Below are 20000 nucleotides of genomic sequence, written 5' to 3'. Positions count from 1 at the left end.
CCCTATGAAGGAATGAGGGTTTATAACAAGTTTTCCGATGCATCTTAGTGTTAATCCTATTGTCTGACTTGAATAGAGTAACATCCAAGAAATCAATACACTTAATGTCAAAGCTCATAGTAAATTTGAGAAAGGAGCTGCTTGAATTCAGGCTATTATGGAATGCATGAAGCTGATCGATTGTTCCTTCCCACAGAAAAAGGAGGTCATCCACGAACCTTTTATAAAACAATATATGTGGATCATGAATGATATGAGCCTCTTCAAAGGTCGCCATGACCAAGTTGGCATAGCTGTTGGCACAGCTAGTGCCCATGGCGACCCCTTTTACCTGCCTGTAACAGGTTCTCTCATATAAGAAGATGTTGTTATCTAGGACGGTCTCCATTAACAAGGATATGAACTCAATTCTATTCTTATCAAATTCAGAATTCCTCATGAGATATGACTGTAGCATTTGTATACCCTCATCGTTCAGAATGCAAGTAAACAAAGAAGTTACATCCATGGTCACAAACAATACAGATTCAATTCTTGCTCTATCAAGAGTACATATTAGTGTGTGTAACTCTCTTAATAAATGCTCAGTATCTTGGAGAATATAGTCAGACCTCAAGATGGTATGTTTAAGTTCATGATCCAAGAACATGGAAAGGGGCTCAGTGAGCCACCCCGACCCTGCTACTATTGGTCTAAAGTCTGGTTGAAAAAGATTCTTATGTATTTTCGGGAGGCCTGAAATGATGGGAATCACAGGATGGTCTATTTGCATAAACCTGAATAGATCTTCTGATAAATAGCCAACAAGTTTACATTCTAATAAGATTTGATCGATGTTCACTTTCATGCGGTTTATTGTGTCTGTAGAAATCTGCTCATATGCCTCATCATTTAACATGTTAGACATTTTCATATTGTAATAAGAAGAGTCTAGGACAACTATTGAACCTCCCTTGTCAGCAGGTCGTATCTCTATATTGCTGTTTTTCTTAAGACTATTCAAGGCTTCGATTTGTGATCTAGTTAGGTTCTCATGTATTTCATATTCATGTGGTTGTTGCAAATCGTAAATATCTCTTTCCACAGCTTTTACAAATATATCAATATTTGAATTAAAGGTTGGCATGTAATCACTTTTTCTTTTAAATGTTGCTGCTTTATACTCATTACTTTCATTGAATATTAATTTCAAGCCAATGTTTCTGGCAAATAATCTTATAGCCAAGATAGATTGGCTAGGATCAATGGTGGATGTTGGAATGAACGACATGCCCTTGTTTAACACTTCAGTCTCTGATATAGACAACACATGACTAGAAATATTGTGGATCAAATCGTTTGACCCCAAAAATTCTGAAGAGTGTGTTGTTGGTTTGGGGGAGGGGGTATACCTTTCCTCTTGGCCCCCCGAGCATTGTCGTTCTCTAACGACCTCTTTCGATTTAAACGAATGGGAAAAGGAGCTTCTGTAGGATTGTGTAATTCCACTTTCTCTAACTGTATTTTTCTTCTAACTGCCCCTGCTAAAGAGGTATTTGTGGGCGCTTCATTGTTATTTAATACAGTCGCAGCTTCAATGATATTTTCACATGGAGTGGTGTAAACAGAAGAAGCTGCATTCCCCAAAGGTGAATGAATGTCATCCAATATAACTGCTGAAATTCCTTCTTCATTAGAGGTAGCAACAATAGCGGATTGTGTGTTCAAAGGAAGAACCACAGCACTAGAGGCATTACTAGCAATACTGTTAGAGGGACCATCATGGTTGTTAATAGAACCAATGCTGTGGCCTATACCATCTACATTTACACGACTGGTATTGTAGTTATTGGTGTTCGCTAGTCGAGTAACATCAGGGGTAGCTCTATTGTAGGTTCCCCTATTATGAATATTCCCAGGTCTCCTACCTGTATCCTGGTTATTCCTTGCTTCTGGTGAAGTGCATGGCCATACAAACACATGTTGTTCTGAGAAGCCTTTAATGTCTCTGCTCAGTTTCTTCTTTTTATTATTGAGTAAGTTGGTTTCATACCGGCCTGCCCGATCAAAAAGTTCTTGCAAATAAAGTTCGGTTGCACTGTCTCCTAGAATGGTGTTGAGACGCTGATGTAAATCAACCATACTGTTCTTACATTCTTCCTCTATTGGAAGGAAGAAATCGATTAGAAGTTTTATGTACGCCCGACTGGCATCCAAATTATATATATATATACACACACACACACACACACACACATATATATATATATATATATATATATATATATATATATATATATATATATATATATATATATATATATATATATATATATATATATATATATATATATATATATATATATATATATATATATATATATATATATATATATATATATATATATATGTATGTATGTATCTCAGATCCCATAGAGGCTGTATTCTTAACCTTGGACAGTGGTGTTGTAACATGTGTGCAGTAATACTGGCTGCCTGACAGTGTACTGGTATTTGGATTGGTCCTTGGTGGGGGGGGGGGGTACTGTTTGCACTCAAGATGCCAGCCTGTTTATTGGCATTATTTGTTGGCTCAATCTGGGAGGTAACATTGTCTAGTTGCTCAGTCCAATTATTCGTATTGCCATGGAGATTCTTTACATAACTCTATGTGGCCTTGGGGTTGTCTTTACTATGTGCTCCAAGTCTGTTTTCTCAGCCAGCTTTGCAGTATTTGATGAGGCATCTCAACTATTCATTGAGGCTGATAAGGGTTCATTTCGTGTCTTGGGACTTCACCTTATTCCACATTGGTTCCCTCTTTCTGTTGTACACTTTCTTTATGACAGTGGACCACCAGATCAGCTTCCTTTTTATGGAGGTGAGGGTCCTGGTTGTAAGTTCGGTAAGGTGGTATCCATGCATTTGGGTACATGTATATAGTGCATTGTTGTTTAATTCAGCTTTCGTGCAACTATTCTCCATTTGCATGGCTAATGTGAGGTTAGCCACCTTTGCTTTTATGAGCTCATAGTTAGATTTGGAAAGGCTTTTCATGGTGGTTACTTGTGAAGTGGGGGTAGGGTAGTTGTGAATTTCCAAACGTGATTACTTTGTGTTCGGATTTAACATGTGAGGTGTTGACTATTGGTGTAGAGCAACAGTCGGCCATGATGTGTTGGGCATATGCATCAGTACATGAATAGCTTTCCCACTTAATGGTGGGGTAGTTGAAGTCAACCAGTATGAGAGTGTTATGGTGGACACTAATATTCTCCAGGTATTTGATGGACATGGAGTGTGAGTCTTGTGAAATGTGTGGGGACCTATCGCAGGCTACAACCTGGACCACTGTCTTACACAATGTCAGCTATTCCTGCAGGATCTGTAATTCATAATGTTGGTCTACCACTCTGGAGGTGTGTGCATCCTTTATGAATATGGAAATACCACCACCTTTGGAGCTTTGGTCCACGTTCTGTAGCCAAATGTGTTGGAATTACATATAGGCTAGGTACTGCAGGGGTGCTTCCTGCTGCCTTTATCCAGGTCTCTGTTACAGCACTGATGTAATTGTTCCCCATTTTAAGGATTACTTCCAGTGAGTGTGTTTCCAGATTTAGAATTCCAGTGTGCAGCAGCATGACCCTCTGATTGCCATGTCTTTGTAGCTGTCATATATTTCTGTATATATATATATATATATATATATATATATATATATGTGTGTGTGTGTGTGTGTGTGTGTGTGTGTGTGTGTGTGTGTGTGTATGCATACATGTGAATATGAATGTGGATGTATATCTCTCTATGTATATATGTATCATGTATATATTTGTCCACATATATGCATTTCCATACATATATATGTATATATATATATATATGTATATATATATATATATATGTATATATGTATATATATATATATATATATATATATATATATATATATATATATATATATATATATATATATATAGACTACCTGAATGATTCTGCAGACTCCTTTCCTGCTGTTGGATGACTGTACTAACTGATATGTTTGGGATGTTCATCACTATTTTGTAGGGCTCAGATGGTGTAATGGTACATTGCTTTGGTCATAGTTTACAAGGCCCTGGATCCAAGACTTGGCATGCCTTATTCTGTTGTTGCAAGACAGAAGATTTCAGCTGTGGAGGATGGGATAAGGGCAATACTTACAAGATGTCCTTAGTCTGGGCCCCTTTACCCCCATTTACAGAGCCTCTGGGTAAAGCAAGGGCTATTGGATACAGCATAATTAAGGCACTTTTAAGCAGTTGTAACTGGGTTTCCACTCGTTTGCATGGAGGTAAGCATTGCTAACTTCCGCCTAAATATGCTTACAGACAGTTAGCCTTAAAAGTGTTTAATCTGTGTAGGCATTGCTTAGCACCACACAAACAGGCTTAATCCCACTTACTACTGCTTAAAAGAGCTTACTCCCACTTACCCCAGTGCTAATTTCTTTAAAAGAAAAGAAAAAAAGGGTGTTAGGAAAATGGTAAAAAACGGGGCACAAAGAGGGAAAGACAATGGGAAAAGTAGCTAGGGATTTGCAGGATGGGTGTAAGGAAGGTCCATAGCAGTCCATTTGTTATACATCAACAGCTGTGCATATATACTGAATTCTGAGATATATTTGGACACTCAAACCCCTGAGAGACGGGTGAGGACAACAATAATATGTTGTGAACCGTATTAGACCAGATTGCATGTGTCCAGTGGACACGTGTGCAAAATGGACAGTTATGTATGGGGTGAAATATTTTTGGAGAACAGATTGCCCTTTTTTTAAGGTGAGAGTGGGATGTTGGGGAAGGATAGTAGGTATATTTGTGGAGGTAGGTTGGGTAGGAAGACAGATAAGACAGCATATAGCAGCAGTATATGACACATGCGGGCGGTAAACACCTTGGACAGGGAGGGTTGTTTGGAAATCGGAAGCCCATGAGCCCCCAAATGGAAACAGCGAGAATGAGGTCCCCACCCATGGGCAACCACCACTGTACCTTCATGGCCGTGAAGGTAGCTGTGCTGGGGTCTGAGCAGGAGGAGCAGGCTGACCCTCTAATTGCACCACGTGGCCCTCAACCTGGCGTAGGAGATCTCCAAACTCCTTTTGGAGCTTGCTAGGCACCAAATCCTGGACATGGCTTCGGGTGACAGGATCCTGTCTGTACCAACTCCCAGGAGGGACAAGGCCCATCTCCTAAGGTGGTTCCACCCAAAGGTAGTGCAGGACCAGCAGACAAGGAGGTCCCAGGGTGGGTCCCAGATGTGCTGGGGCCTAGTGCCATGGCCAGATGAGGTGGGAGAGGTGGGTCCGCTGAGACTGGCCTTCCCAAATGTGCTATGGTGTTACAGTTTTAGAACATATGGGGGTTAGTAACAGTCAACACAATCCAGGATTAGTTATAACAGCATGCATAGATATTCCCATTAACCCAAAACAACAGATTTGGAACAGTTGTATAGCAAACAGAACACATGCATATATGGAACCACAGTGGCCATTACAACGGCATGCAGGTTACATTGATAGCAGCAGACCACCAATGATAGTATTTCAACATGGAACATTAATAGAAACACATTTCAATGTTTGTTGAAAAATAGGGCATATGTCCCAACAGTAGGCTTGATGTAAACATGCCCATTGATTCATGTGTTTACATTATTGTTGCAGATATGGTGGGGGGAGAGAGAGACGTCAATTAACAACTTGTATATCCTTTCAGTACTCACAACCTTAATGCTCATTGCTCTAATCATTACTCTACAGGGATTACAATACCCTATAGCCTTGGTTTGGGCAGTGGTATGTTTGTACACAGTGTATACTTCAACTGACTTATAGCAAAATTCTACTTCTCTTAGCTGGTAGACCTGTGGAAGGAATGTTTGTTAACACTACCTGACTGTTTCTACACATATTACCAGATTCCTAGTTAAAATTATGCACCTGTCTCTCAATCTCTTAATGCACAACATCTGGGCAAAGCTTGACAACATGGGGGTACAAATAGGGACATATTTTGAGTATTGCTTGTATAAACTTTTAGACAGTTGCTAGAGTAGCAAAATTTGTTTCAATATTCATTTTCTGAAGGTTTTGAAGTCTGACAGTCAAATGTATGTCATTTGGTGACACAATCCTGAGATTATCCCAGTGATTAGCCAGGAAAAAAGAGGAACAGGCCAAATATCTGGACATTCTCGGAAAATATGTACAGTTGAGAGGTATGATTATGCATACAGCTTACTATCACTCCCAGGATTTGAACCATGGCTGTGTTTGCTTAAAATACAACAATTTGTGTTTCATCAGAGTGAGCTATTTAGAAACCACTGTTTGTTGCTTTAGTGTTCTCTAAGTCTGTCTTGGTTGCACAATCTGACCTTGTAATTACAACAGTCTTATACAGACATTCCTAGACTTATTTTTATGTAGCACAGTGTGAGAAACAGTGGTTGACACAACAGTACTATTCTGATATCATATCTTGGTGAATGCTATATGCCAGGCCATACAATACCAGAGTAAACACAACCAGTCCAGGATTTCAAACTTTATTGCCAGGCAGTTAGTTTTCTTATCTGAAGGACCTGTGGAGGGAATGTTTGTTAACACTATCTGTTTCTACACATATTCCTGGTTAAAATTATGCATATACCTCTCAATCTCTTAATGCACAAACTCTGGACAAAGCTTGACAACATGGGGGTACAAATAGGGACATATTTTGAATATTGCTCTTATAAACTCAGAGTTGCTAGAGTAACAGGATTTGGTTTAATATACGTTTTCTTAAGCATTAGAAGTCTGACACTCAAATGTATGTCATTATTTAGTGACTACAATAATGAGATCATCCTAGTGATTTGCCAGGGAGAAAGAGGAACAGGCCAAAAATATGAGACAATTATCTGGACATTCTGAGAAAATCTGTACAGTTAAGAGGTATGATTATGCATACAGCTTACTACGACTCCCAATATTCAAACCATGGCTGTGTGTGCTAAAAATACAGCAATCTGTGTTTCATCAGAGTGAGATATTTAAAACTGCTGTTTATTGTTTCAGTGTTTTCTGTCTGTCTCCCTTGGTTGTACAGTATGAACTTGTACTTACAAAAGTCTTATACAGACATTCCTAGACATATTTTTATGTAGCACAGTGTGGGTAACAGTGGTTAGCACAACATTACTATTCAGAGACTGCAACACTAAATGCCATACAATACCAGAGTAAACACAACCAGTCCAGGGTTTAGAACTTTATCGCCAGGCAGTTACAGTTTTATTTAAATATCACCTATATCGGACTATTACTGTCATATTGTCTGGTTTATTCAGTGCAACCCATACACAGTTTTTATGCTGCCAGGTGACTTTCTACTACTTTATATTTATTTGGTATGACTACTACAAGCAGGATTGTTACTCACCAGCCTTGCGACACAGCCTTTGCAACCTACTGACTTGGGCTTCCTGATTCAGAGCCCACTCAGCTGCAGCTATAAAGGGAATAAAGCAATAATTAGGCATACCTATCCATCACATACACAGGCTGGACCTTTGTAAACAGTTATTGATATGAATACTTACATACTGCTGGGACATCACCCCTGTGCCTTGCTTTTTGGACCCACTCATCCAAGAGCTCCATCTTCCTCCATTTAAAGTTAGCATAGTGGTGCCAGACCTGCTCAGCAGTCAAAGGGATACCAGTGGCAATGGTGAGATCATGGGCGAGATGGTCCCAGGCTTCTGCTTTATACTGAAAGCCCTGGTACTGGCCCTGCAGCAGTCTCTAATCATGGTTATTTACCAGGAATCCTACGATGACCTTGGACTCCTGTATGCCCCAGTGCTGCGCCCGGAAGTGCATGCCCTCACCAACACCTGCCATACTGCCTACATTGGGAAGCTGCAACCAGTTATGAGCTGTATTCCCACCTGCAGGGTTTAAATATGGCTGATTTCCTGCCCTTTGCTGTGATTGGACGTTTTTGAATATGCTGAGCTAAACTAAGCTATGGGCAAACCTGCTTAGCTAAGGTTGGCAGTGCTTAAAGGGGCAGGTTCAGCGTTGCTTACCAATGAGCAAATCCACTTTGCTGGGCTACACATTGCTTAGCAGTCATATTTACACAATGCTTACACCTGGTAAGCCGAGTTGTGCAATGCTTAGCATTGCTTATATTTTGTTTTATAGACTGTCTGCTGTATAGGATTGCTTCCTCATTCATTACACATTATAAATTTGTTTACTGTCCCTAACATCCCCCTATGTGCTTTCATTACATTTATTCATGCGTAACTGTACTGTATGGGGCACTTCTGTTTATATGGGGGATTTCACGACTTTATTAAAGTGACATCTCACATCTGGACCTAATACAGTACTCTGGTTAACAAATATATGTTATTTACTAGCTAATTATAAAAAAAATGTTTATGCACTGCTTTCATGTGTAAAACACAAATTGGTTAAATTGGGGATTGAACCAGGAATGGCTTTTACAAAGCGTGCGCTGTAACCACTACACTATTGCATAAAGTTGAGGTCTCTTGCTATTTAATTTCTTGTACTGTTTAAGCTGGACTAAGTGTAGCTAAGCAACGGGGCACACCCACACAGCTGTGCTTAAACTTTATTGCATGTATAAAAAAAGAATTATCTGCTGTGTTTTTTTATTTGTACCCTTCAGACTATCCATGCTAATGCTGAACCTGTTATTCTATCAACTTTCTGCTTTGTGGGACAATTGTCCCTTATGGCTTTGTCCACATTCCTTACTCTGACGGGTTGGTAGGTGTGCTTATGCTAAATGTGTTATTCTATCAACTTTTGCCTTGGTAGGAATGATTGTCCCTTATGGCTTTGATCAGATATCTTATCCTGACAGGTTGGAGGGTGTTACAAGCATTTTTGCTCGTTTTAAATTGCCAAAAGGCAATTCTGGTGTATGGGGGGGGTGTATTGTGAGTGCACGGCTCTCAGACACCCCCCCCCTGCACTCGTACACAGAACCGTGTCTGTTTTGCATCACGGCAGCATGGCGCGCTGCTGTGCTGCACGGGAATGGTCCCTTTCATGCAGGAATAAGCTACTCCTGCATGGAAGTTTACTGAATCCCAGGGTATGTTTTCATTTGTCATCTATTATGAAATGCTAATAACATTTTTATTTTCAGTGGACATGAAAATAATACAGAATTAAAGTTGTTATTAAAAATGTTTTCTCTTAACATTAATTTCCTCTGTAGAAGTGACTGATTATGGACATTTGCCACAGAAGCAAATTTATTATATATATATGCTTTTGTATTTTGAAAAAAAAATAGAGCAAAACCTGTAAATGAAATTGTTGTCATGACAGCAGAGTCCTTATATATTAACTTCAGATTACTTTATTCATTATGAAAAATGTTGTGGGTAGGAGTCAATATGCTACATGTACAGCCATCATGCTACAGCCATTACTAATGTGAATGAAATTCTGAATTAATCATTAGTACTTAAACAGTCTGTCATAACATGCCATAGTGTAATAATGTACTATATCAGAGGCATCATGGGTGGCCCACAACTTTTTTTTAAAAGATCTGGGATTTATAATCTATAAAAACATGAAAGAATGGCTTGGGAAGTAGTCCTGTAACCTACACACAAGACCACAACTTTCCTTTGCTAAGATCTGATATCAGACCATTTGTATTTACAGAGCAATTGAAGGCATTAGCTCTAGGAATCAGGTCTTCCCTTGTAAAAACAATGGTGGGTGGTGGTTCATAACTGCTCCAGAGACAGTGTGAGACAACCAGTAGACAAAGAAAAGTCTTATGGATAAGCTAAGAAAAAAAGGTTCATGAAGTCTGCATGCAATTAATTATGCAGCTACTCCCCACTGGTATATAAACAATTGTGTTAACCTCTGTGTGACGACAAACTCCCACTGGATTGTAAAGATTCTAAAAATACCAGCTTGTAACTGATTTTGGGAATGGCTTTGTAAGCAGATGTGCTTCTTTGTATTGCAAAGTTCCTAGCTTTTAAAATGGACTCTAGACATTAGAATTGGTCCAGTTTGTCATTTTCATTTGTAAGTCTATCTTTTCAGTACCTACAGTACATGTACCACAACTCCTATCATGCTTGTTGCATGGCTAAGGATCCTTACTACTAAGCAAAATATAGTGACTTACATTGCTTTGTGTTACCTTCTAATCTACAAAAATGACAGTTCTGACGCTGTTGAAATTTGGAAATGCCAAAAACCAAGTCTCACATCCAATGGAGAGCAAATATACAGCCATGGCCCTGCAAGAAGCCAGTACGATGAGTAAACAACCATAATGGTCAAAATCAAAAATGAATTTCTCTTAATTAGTTGTATGAGAATAAAATTACTATAGGACTAAAGACACATTACTGAGTGATCTTTCAGTTTGACGTGATAGAGTGAACATTAACTGCCAGTCCAATAAAAAGAAATGATAAAATGTATTTTCCTTTTGAATTATTTTAAAAAGCTGAATTTGTCCTGAATGACTGGTTCTGGATAATGCTGGGACTCATCCATTGCACCATGATTTGATCATGATGACAAAGCCCAAGTCATCAAATTTGTGTGAGTCAGCCCTGGATAAACCAGCATTACCCCCATGCACAAGAGTTAATTATTATTACACAATGTCATTAGCTAAAAAATAGAAATGATTTACCTTTTAATGACATCATCAGATCTTGCTAATTCATGCTTCTTTAGTCTTTCACCACTGTCTTCCCTAGTTTGGAGGGCTTTGTAATGTACATGTAAATGCTTGTACAATCATTATGATAAATGCAGTGCTCTGTCTTTATTTTATTTTTTAGGAGTCAGGAATAAGCATGTATCCTACTGTTTAAACAAGGATGCCTTATGACTCCTGATGTCAAGGTGGCAAATCTAAAGTAACTATTTGAAAGTTCTTTGTCACTTTGCATGTTATTACCTTTCTCTGTAGACCAAAGAACAGTGGGGGTGCAGCTGTTGTTCTCAGCAATAAAAGATACCAGACTTATTTGTGTCAGCAGTGGTGGATTTACAACAAGCACACTGATAGCAACCTATTTTATAGGTTATTATATATTATAATCTCGAATGTTTAATGGTTCAAATGCATAAACATCGAGCTTTATGCATTGAACCATTAAACAATCAAAACTTAATAAAAAAAAAATTAGAAAAAAAAACAGTCAGCATACATGCTGTCTAACATAAATAATGAAACATTTTAGAATTAAACTAAATACAATCAGTAAATGGCTACACAATTTCTCTCTCAGTAGTACTGAATTAGTTCAATGGAAACATAATTTCCAGAGGTTATCTTCTAGCACATAGGCTTTATGTAGCTTTGCCCTCGGTATTATGTTGTTAAGCTTAAAATTAAGCATAGCAAAGCCAAAATCCAATATGCAGATAACACCAGATGCACAGATTGGTGGGAAAGAGACATTATTTCCAAGCAGCCAAGTTGAAACATGCAGATTAATAGACATTGTAGTAGGAATGTGACATTCTTTTCATCAGAATTTATATGGTTAAGATGTAATCCATTTTCAAGAGACAGAGTGATTTTCCTTATCATTTCTAGAACATTCCCTGGGATTCATGAAGCTTGCGCCAGGTGCAGGTGTAGCGTCGGCAATCTAACACCAAATATGGCCACCGAGCGATTCAGGTACGAGCTTTTTCCATGTGCACTAATTGCGTACGCCATGTCTGCAGAGCTCCTGGTGCATGTATGCTAATCATCACATGTGCAGCAGCATAGCATGCAAATGAAGGTATATAGCAATTCAGGAAGTGGTGCAGGCGTAGTGTAAACATGCAGAAATGTAAACCGAAAAAAAATGGTTTACATTTTTCAAACATAAATTCGAAGCCATGACAGCGTACCAAACTCACATATTATACTATTAATATATGCTAATGGCTAAATATATAGTCACTGGCATAAAACAACATGCACAAAATATGAAAAATAACATTTAATAATATACCCACACTAACGCGAAGTTAAAGTGCAGGACATCGGTGCGCAATGGGGGTGGCAAGGAATATACAAAAATATCGAATAAAACTGCAATGAAACACATATCACGATTTCCCCATAATAGTCAATGACAGGCATGCTGCACCATACTCATGGCGCAAGGGTTGCTAAGGGGCAGTGACAGTGTTATGCGCAGTAGCTAGGAATTAGTAGGCAATGCCATGCAAATGAGAGGAGTAATACTGAATCGCAGATTTCCCGCTGGTGTAAGGATGCACAAAACAGCGTAGCGTTATAACACGTGGTGAGCCCTTGAGATAAAAATGACATCAAGAGAGGGGTGTGTTGCCATTGCTGTAAGCACATTGGAGCATTGCTAAACTGGTCTGCCCCTAGCTAGGCAAAGTTGCAGGATAGGGGTGTGTCAAATTGTCCATAGCTATGCTTAGTGGAGAGTACACAAGGTAACCGAGTATGCATGTGAATGGAGATGAAAATGCGCGTAAACCCGGTAAATGGGTATATGCGTCGCGCATTGCAGCTGAAACAGGAAGGATATAGGAAGGAAATAAGGAAATGCTGCAGCAGTGAAATTGGAGTACAAATGGCTAATTAATACCCAGGAGCCTACAGTGGGCCATTGACAACAGAAAACAAGGCTACAAGCAGCTACCTGCAGAACAGGGAAGGGGAGGGGCTGTACTGCAAAGAAAACAGCAAAATGTCAAACCAGAACAAAGGCGATATGCAGTATATCAGCTACAAGGCACAATTCACCATGACTGGGTAGGGAATGTACAAAACAAGAAAGACGGCAGGTGTATGCATGCCGGATAATGGGAGGGGATCCAGGTCTAAAAGTTATGTAAAGGAAAACAGAGTAATCAAGGCAGGCAAGTAGATCTCCACCATAAAGGCCCCACACTTGCAGTATTCATTGCAAAACCCATAATTAAGACACGCAGCAGCTGCAATAGTTCATGCATACCCATATACATCAGCAGCATCCATAGCACAATACTATAACTTTTGAAAGGACCTCACACACGTGTGTATTCCCATACACTCTGCACCAGTGGTGTATACAGATGGGGAACTTTTATTATGTACATGTTAGAGGCTGCCATAGCTTTGATCCATCAGCATGTGTGGGAGACTGAAGGTGGTGTGGAGGATGATGCACACGACCACCACAGGCACCAGAGGAGGAGGAGGAGAGTGTTCAGACCCAGGCTAACCTACCAGGAGAAACATGATCTGGAAATAGTAGAGTGTCACAGGGTGGACAGGGCCACCCTACAACATCTTGTGGAGCTGTACCAGCCACGACTCACAGCCAGAACAAACAGAGGGGAGCCCATCCCAGTGGATATGAAGGTATGTGTAAGCCTGAAAATACTAGATACAGGTACCTTTCAAAGACCTACTGGGGATATCATGGGTATCTCACAGGCATCAGCATCCAGGGTACTACACCAGCTCCTGGATGCCATGTTACCACATGCCAATGAGTACATATACTACCCCCAAATGCAGGAGGAGTTGGCCAGCAATATGCGTCTCTTCCACCATGTGGCAGAATACCCGGAGGTATTGGGTGCAATAGACTGCACACACACATACACATCAAGTCAACACCCGATGAGCAGGGAAGGTGCTACATAAACCACAAGGGATACCCCTCCATCAACTGCCAGGTCATGTGCAATGCCCAGGGGATTATCATGGATGTGTGTGTTAGCAGCCCTGGAAGCTATCACAACCCCCACATCTGGCATGCCTCACAGCTGTATTGGTTATTTACCGGGGGGGCATCCCAAATGGCCACCTGCTGTAGGATGCTGGCTATGCACTGGAACCATGGATGATGACTCCCATCAGAAATGCACACACACCCATGCAGGAATGCCATAATGAGGCACACGCACAAACCAGAATCATCATAGAGCATGTGTTTGGGATGCTTAAATCATGGTTCTCTTGCTTGGACATATCTGGTGGAGCCTTGCAGTACTCTCCAGGCACATGTGCCCACATCTTCATAGTGTGTGCCATGCTACACAATATGGTCCTGTGGAAACAGCTGCAGCAGGGACAGAATGGTGAAGGCCCTCACAGCCCACCACCATTGCCAAGGACCCCACAGGCACAGAGGTACTCAGACCACGAACACCCTGAGCCAGTCCCAGCTGGCAGATGGAGGTGTGCCCAGTATGCCCATGCCTTAGCAAAGAGGGATGTATAGCACACACACTGACAGTGTAGGCACCTACAGACTGACACCCTTCTCCACCTGCACACACAGTAAAAATGGATGGCGCACACACAAGACTTCCTGTACATTGTCATGTATAGGCAGTCTACTCTGCGCATCCAACATAGGCAGCCCTCAACTATTGCACACATAACAGCCAGTGGCACAAGGTAAGTCAACACCTGAACAGTAAACTAAGCTATCAGCATATGCAGATACTGTATGTATAGATGCATAGGTAGGTACTGGGCCAACTGCCAGAGGCCATTCATAAGCCCAGCCAAAATGTGTAGCGTTTGCCACCCCATTGAGTTATTAACCATCCCTCTGTGGAGCAGAGACAATGGCGGGATCCCTGGGGTGCATCTACCATTCTCCATCCACCCTTCAAGGTTTCTCTTGCAGAGTGTTAGTGAGGGGCTCTGTAAAATGTAAATAGAGACGTTGTTCCAAAGTATGGGTAGTGTCTGTGACAGTAAGCTGTCCCTCCAGCATCTTCTGGTTATTGTTGTGGCAAGGTCAGCTCACTACAGTGTGTGACTTACTTTGACATGGATTCCCATAGGTGGAGTGTATCCATCAAGCCAGAGTTTGACATGTCTGTGTTGGTCAGTGGAGATCATCTCTGGGTAAAGGAGATGCCACTGAGAAAAGCAGGAGTGTATCCAGTCTGGCTTCACAGGCCATATGTTGGAGGCCAGTATTCCCCTTGGTGGGGTGCATTCACGGATCCCCCAGCTGCTGGACGTGTAGTCTGAGGTACATCCCACATGGATTATTATACCCTATGATGGGACTGATGGGTGATGAGTAAAGGGGCACTATAACCCTAGAATGTCTAGATGGGAATCCTTTAGTAGTCAGATGGCCTACATAGAAGGATGTCCTAACTACTATGGAGTTATGATTGTCACAGGGGAGATCACTATCTACCTTAGTCCCCAGAAACCCCATTACCTCATCTGTATTAAAGAGGCTGCCACCCATGTGTTAATATGTGGGTGCCAATTCCACTATGTAATGACCATGCAGTTAGTGGCACTTGGCTGGAGGCTGTGTCAGTGGCACCCTGTGACATTCTCTGTGAGGCCCCCTGAGGGATGTCCATGTCAGCTGGACTATCAGTCATGGCTCCCAGTTTGCAGTCATTGCCAACCATATTATGCCGTAGTCCACCTGTGTTTGCCTGTACATCTGAGATGTATATGCCAAACAGTAGGGCTCCCAGGGCTGAGTCCTGTGGGACACCAGTCATGACTGTTCAAGAGTTGGACCTGGAGACCGCTAGTTGTACCATGTGGGTTGTGTGTGTAAGCATGTTGGCAACCCAACCTGTGATGTATGGGTGAATGTACAGGCTGGTGTGTTTATCAATAATACCTGAGTAGGGCATAGTGTCAAAAGCCTTGGTAAGGTCCAGGTAGTATGTGGGAACCACCTCCCCTCTCATCTAACATCTTGGTGACAGTATGTAAGATGTAAAACAGGTTCAGTAGGTGTGAACTGCAGTCAACCAAGCTGACCTGGGTTGGGTCACATGTCCGATGGTTACCAATGTCATTGTTAATGAGTGCCATGAGGATGCAAACCATTCCATTGCAGACCAGGCTAGTCAGGCTTATGGGGTGGTAGTTACCATGGTCAGTTGTGATTTTCCCGTGATGGAGTGGAATAACCTTTGCCATGTGCCATTGTATGGGCATGTAGCCTGTGGAGAGGCTGAGGTAGGAATGCATAATTAGGCGGGGGGCAGGTTGTCATGTACAGTTTGCAAGATGCAGTCTGGGTCAACATCTGCCTCCATTAATGTTGTGTTCTGCTGTTATAGAGGGCCATTTCCACTTGTGTGTCTCTGATGGTTGGGATACTGTACATTACGGGTAGTGTGGTGATCTCTTTAGGGGGTTAAGTATGCACTGCATGTATCTGCAAGGATGTTGTTGATATCAGTAGGGTCAGCATATTTGGTGCTATATTTCACTGGCGCAGTGCGAATCTGTGTGTCACCACATAGATCCTTGACATAGCCAAAGAAGGCTTTGTGGTTATCTTTCGAATCCATGTGTGTTCTCCTGCTGCTGGTAGCCTTGGTTGATGTCATGAGGGACCTACGTATCATACTAATAGTGGTCACAGATGTCAGCTCTTTGTGGCATTTGCTGTGTGTCTGGAACACTGTCCTACATCTGTAGTATAGCCTGTTTATTGCAGAGGTCCACCAGACCGGTGTTCTTGTGTGTGAGGAGTGAGTCTTGGTTTACCAGTGATGGCACAATCCATACCTCTGTGTAGGTGCCTATAGACTGCATTTTTAAATCTGTCTGTATCTGGAGCGGTGTTTCTCCTTAGCGTGGGGGCTGTGAAACCCCCCACCCCTGTCACTAGTAGTGTAAATGTAGCTGTAGGAAAGGTATACACTGTGGTATCCGTGGGTGGGGGAGATGCTAGGGTGTGGAAACAGTGAATAGTTCATGGTCAGATCTAACCAGTGACTGGTAAACCACCACTGTGGTGCACCTGTTGCCCATGCTGGTAATGACTACATCTAGTAGCATCCACCCCCCGTTAGGGAGGTTACCACCTGATACAAGGCATATGAAGTGATACATTCCAGGAAGCGCTGATCCTGGAAGTGAGTGCTGGAACATGTGTCCTAGTTAATGGTATGGTAGTTGACATCGACCAATGCCAGGGTGTATGTCAGGACTGTCGTGTTCTCCACTGTCTCCAGGTAGGTGGAGTGGAGGTCCTGGGTCATGGAGGGTGATCCGTAGCAGGCCACATTCAACATTGTTGTTGTGGCTGATGTTAGCTGCACATGGATGATCACAGAGGTATCATGCTGCCCTACTAACCTGGAGGTGTAGGTATCCCTGATGAATATGGATACAGCCCCTCCATGTCTGTCAGTCCATGTTCCATGGCTGAAATGTGTGGTATGGGTTGTAGTCTGGTAGTGCTGGTGTGCTATCAGGAGCTTTAAGACAGATTGCAGTTAATGCACAGATGTTGATGTTGTCCATCCTGAGGAGTGCTGTGAGTGCATGCATGTTGTGATCACAACCCCTGGTGTTGAGTAGCATAAACCATATTGAATCTGCTATTGTGCTGTTTATGGAGCTGGTATTCACCTTCAGGATTCTCTTAAATAAGGCACCATGGGGTGCCAATTGCCTTGGCCAGTATTCCAAAGTGTAAGGCAGACACATAGGCCGGTATGGTATAATTGCATGCATGGTCCCCATCTGTGCTTGGTTATCATCTCCCCTGTAGGTAACCTAGTGGTAAGCAATAGAAAGCCTTAACCTTATACAAGTCTTCTAGCTTCCAAGATAGGAATTTGGAGTGACTAAGTATCAGTGTTCTGTATGTCCATGCTGTACTCAACTGTTCCCTGAATACATGGTGAGTTCACACTATATATTATGATCTGAAGGTCTGTTTATTCACATATTATGGCTGTGATGGCCTGCATGTTAGAAGCGCACAGATAGCTTAATATCTATCTTCCCAAGGGCAATTAGAAGCAAAGCAACAGTGTGTTGGCCTTCCTCGCACCATTGATGAAGTAACTGAGCCTCTGTCAAACATAGCCAATGAAGCAATTCCATGCAGAGTTGCAGGAAGCTGTGGAAGGCTGGGGTTATGGAGGGTGATAGAGGCACTTACTGATCTAAAGGAGCATGTTAATGTGGCAATTCAACACCCTTCAATTCCCCCAACAGGTCTTACAGCTATCAAACTGGACAGGCTCACTCACCCCCTGGCTGTATGGTTCTGGGAAACATGATCCTAGGGGGGTATAGTCTGTTACCCATTCACACAACAAGGTTTCCCATTAAGTGTGTCAGTGAGGGGCTATGCCTAATGTAGTTAGGAATGTAATGTATTGTCTCACAGTACATTTGTTATATGTTGTTATGTCATGAGTAAGTGAAGCTCAGTGAGTTAGGGGGTTACCACCCTTTGCTTAGCCTAGCTTACACATAGAAAGTATCTAAATAGGAAATAAGTGGAAGCAATGTTAATGACAGCAGTGTAATTGTTACAGCAACCACATAGCATCTGTGCATTTGAGGTTACAATCCTGATAAAGGCAGAGACGTTTATCATGTGCAAAAGTATACCTTAAACACAGCTTGCAGATATAGGTAGTAATCGTCTGTAAAATAAACATTCAAATCAGCCATAAACCCATGTGTGCAGGAGAGTACAGTTAACAGAGAATGTAATGTCATAACAGCACATAGTGAGATGTGATGTCACTGACAGGTATACATCCGGAGTAGTTAGTGGATGTGGCCATGTTTGCGCGCACAGGTCATACGTCACAACGTTTGTTTATCTGTGTTTAACTGCTGCTATAATGTCACACAAACAGTGTTAAACATGCTTACAAGTGGGTAAATGCACCTTACTCTGCAGTAAAACATTCATAAAGCATCTGAGGTATAGAACCCTGGACCTTGCACACTATAAGCATGGGACATACTACTAAGCCATCTGAGGTGTACACACCTTTCATGCTACTGAGACTACACCTTATACCATATGCATTTCACTATAATGATCACAAATGGGACAGTGGCCTTGTGAACATATGTGCAGTACATTGTAATGTACTGTAGTTTGTGACTCAACACATTCCAGTCTACAGATGTATTACTGTTACAAACTAATGCGAAAAAAAAAATATATATATATATATATATATATATATATATATATATATATATATATATATGTCAGTGATGTCTGCACACACACACACACACACACACATATATATATATATATATATATATATATATATATATATATATATATGTGTACGTGATCCATACAGATTCCCAAATACATTTTTCACCGAATGATTATTGGTGGGGCATATTTATGCGAAAGTGCTTTTCACCGAAAAAGTACTTTCGCGTAAGTATGCCTGTTCCGGAGATCGTACTATGGTGCAGGTAAGGGAAAATCCCCTTTTCCCCACTGTAGTGTGATCTCGGAGTGAGAATATTAAAGTAGGGGGTGTGGGGGGCACAGCCACCCACATGGGGGGTGTGGAGGGCTTGCCCCTCTGCATAAACATAGATTGTATTTTGTTTTTAATGCACTTTAACGAAAGCGCTTTTCGGTAAAAAGCACTTTCGTCAGTGTGTACGGTGGTAATGGATTCGACCTTTTGCACCTCCATGCAAAAGTCCTAGATCCATATATATATATATATATATATATATATATATATTATACAGTTACGGCAATAGCCATATATATAAGCATCTATGAACAGACTTCATGACCCAGAACCACTCCAAAGGAATTGGAGTGTACACAAAACACATGCAGCTCTGGTATCATAACAATTAATATTAACCTAAGTCACCATAGAAGGGGTGGTTGTTGTGTATGTGAAGATTGGGGAGGGGGAGGAATGATGGGTAATGCAATCATGCCTCAAGGCAGGCATGGGTCAGATGTCCAATAAGTTAACTGGAGGGGCATATATGGAGTATGAGGACAATATAAAAAGGACACAAAGCAAGAACCATACTCATTCATAATTCACCCTGTCATGTCACATTGCAAAACCTACTTTCACAAACATGTGAACATTAACATGTATCAGACAAATGTACACCAACTGTCACAACAGTATGAAATGTTCAGACAATGTACACCAACATTCACAT

Source organism: Protopterus annectens, chromosome 2.part2, assembly GCF_019279795.1.
Source record: "Protopterus annectens isolate FY-2018-M chromosome 2.part2, PAN1.0, whole genome shotgun sequence".
NCBI lineage: Eukaryota > Metazoa > Chordata > Ceratodontiformes > Protopteridae > Protopterus > Protopterus annectens.
The sequence above is the reverse complement of the archived record's forward strand: the minus strand, read 5'-3'. Positions refer to the sequence as shown.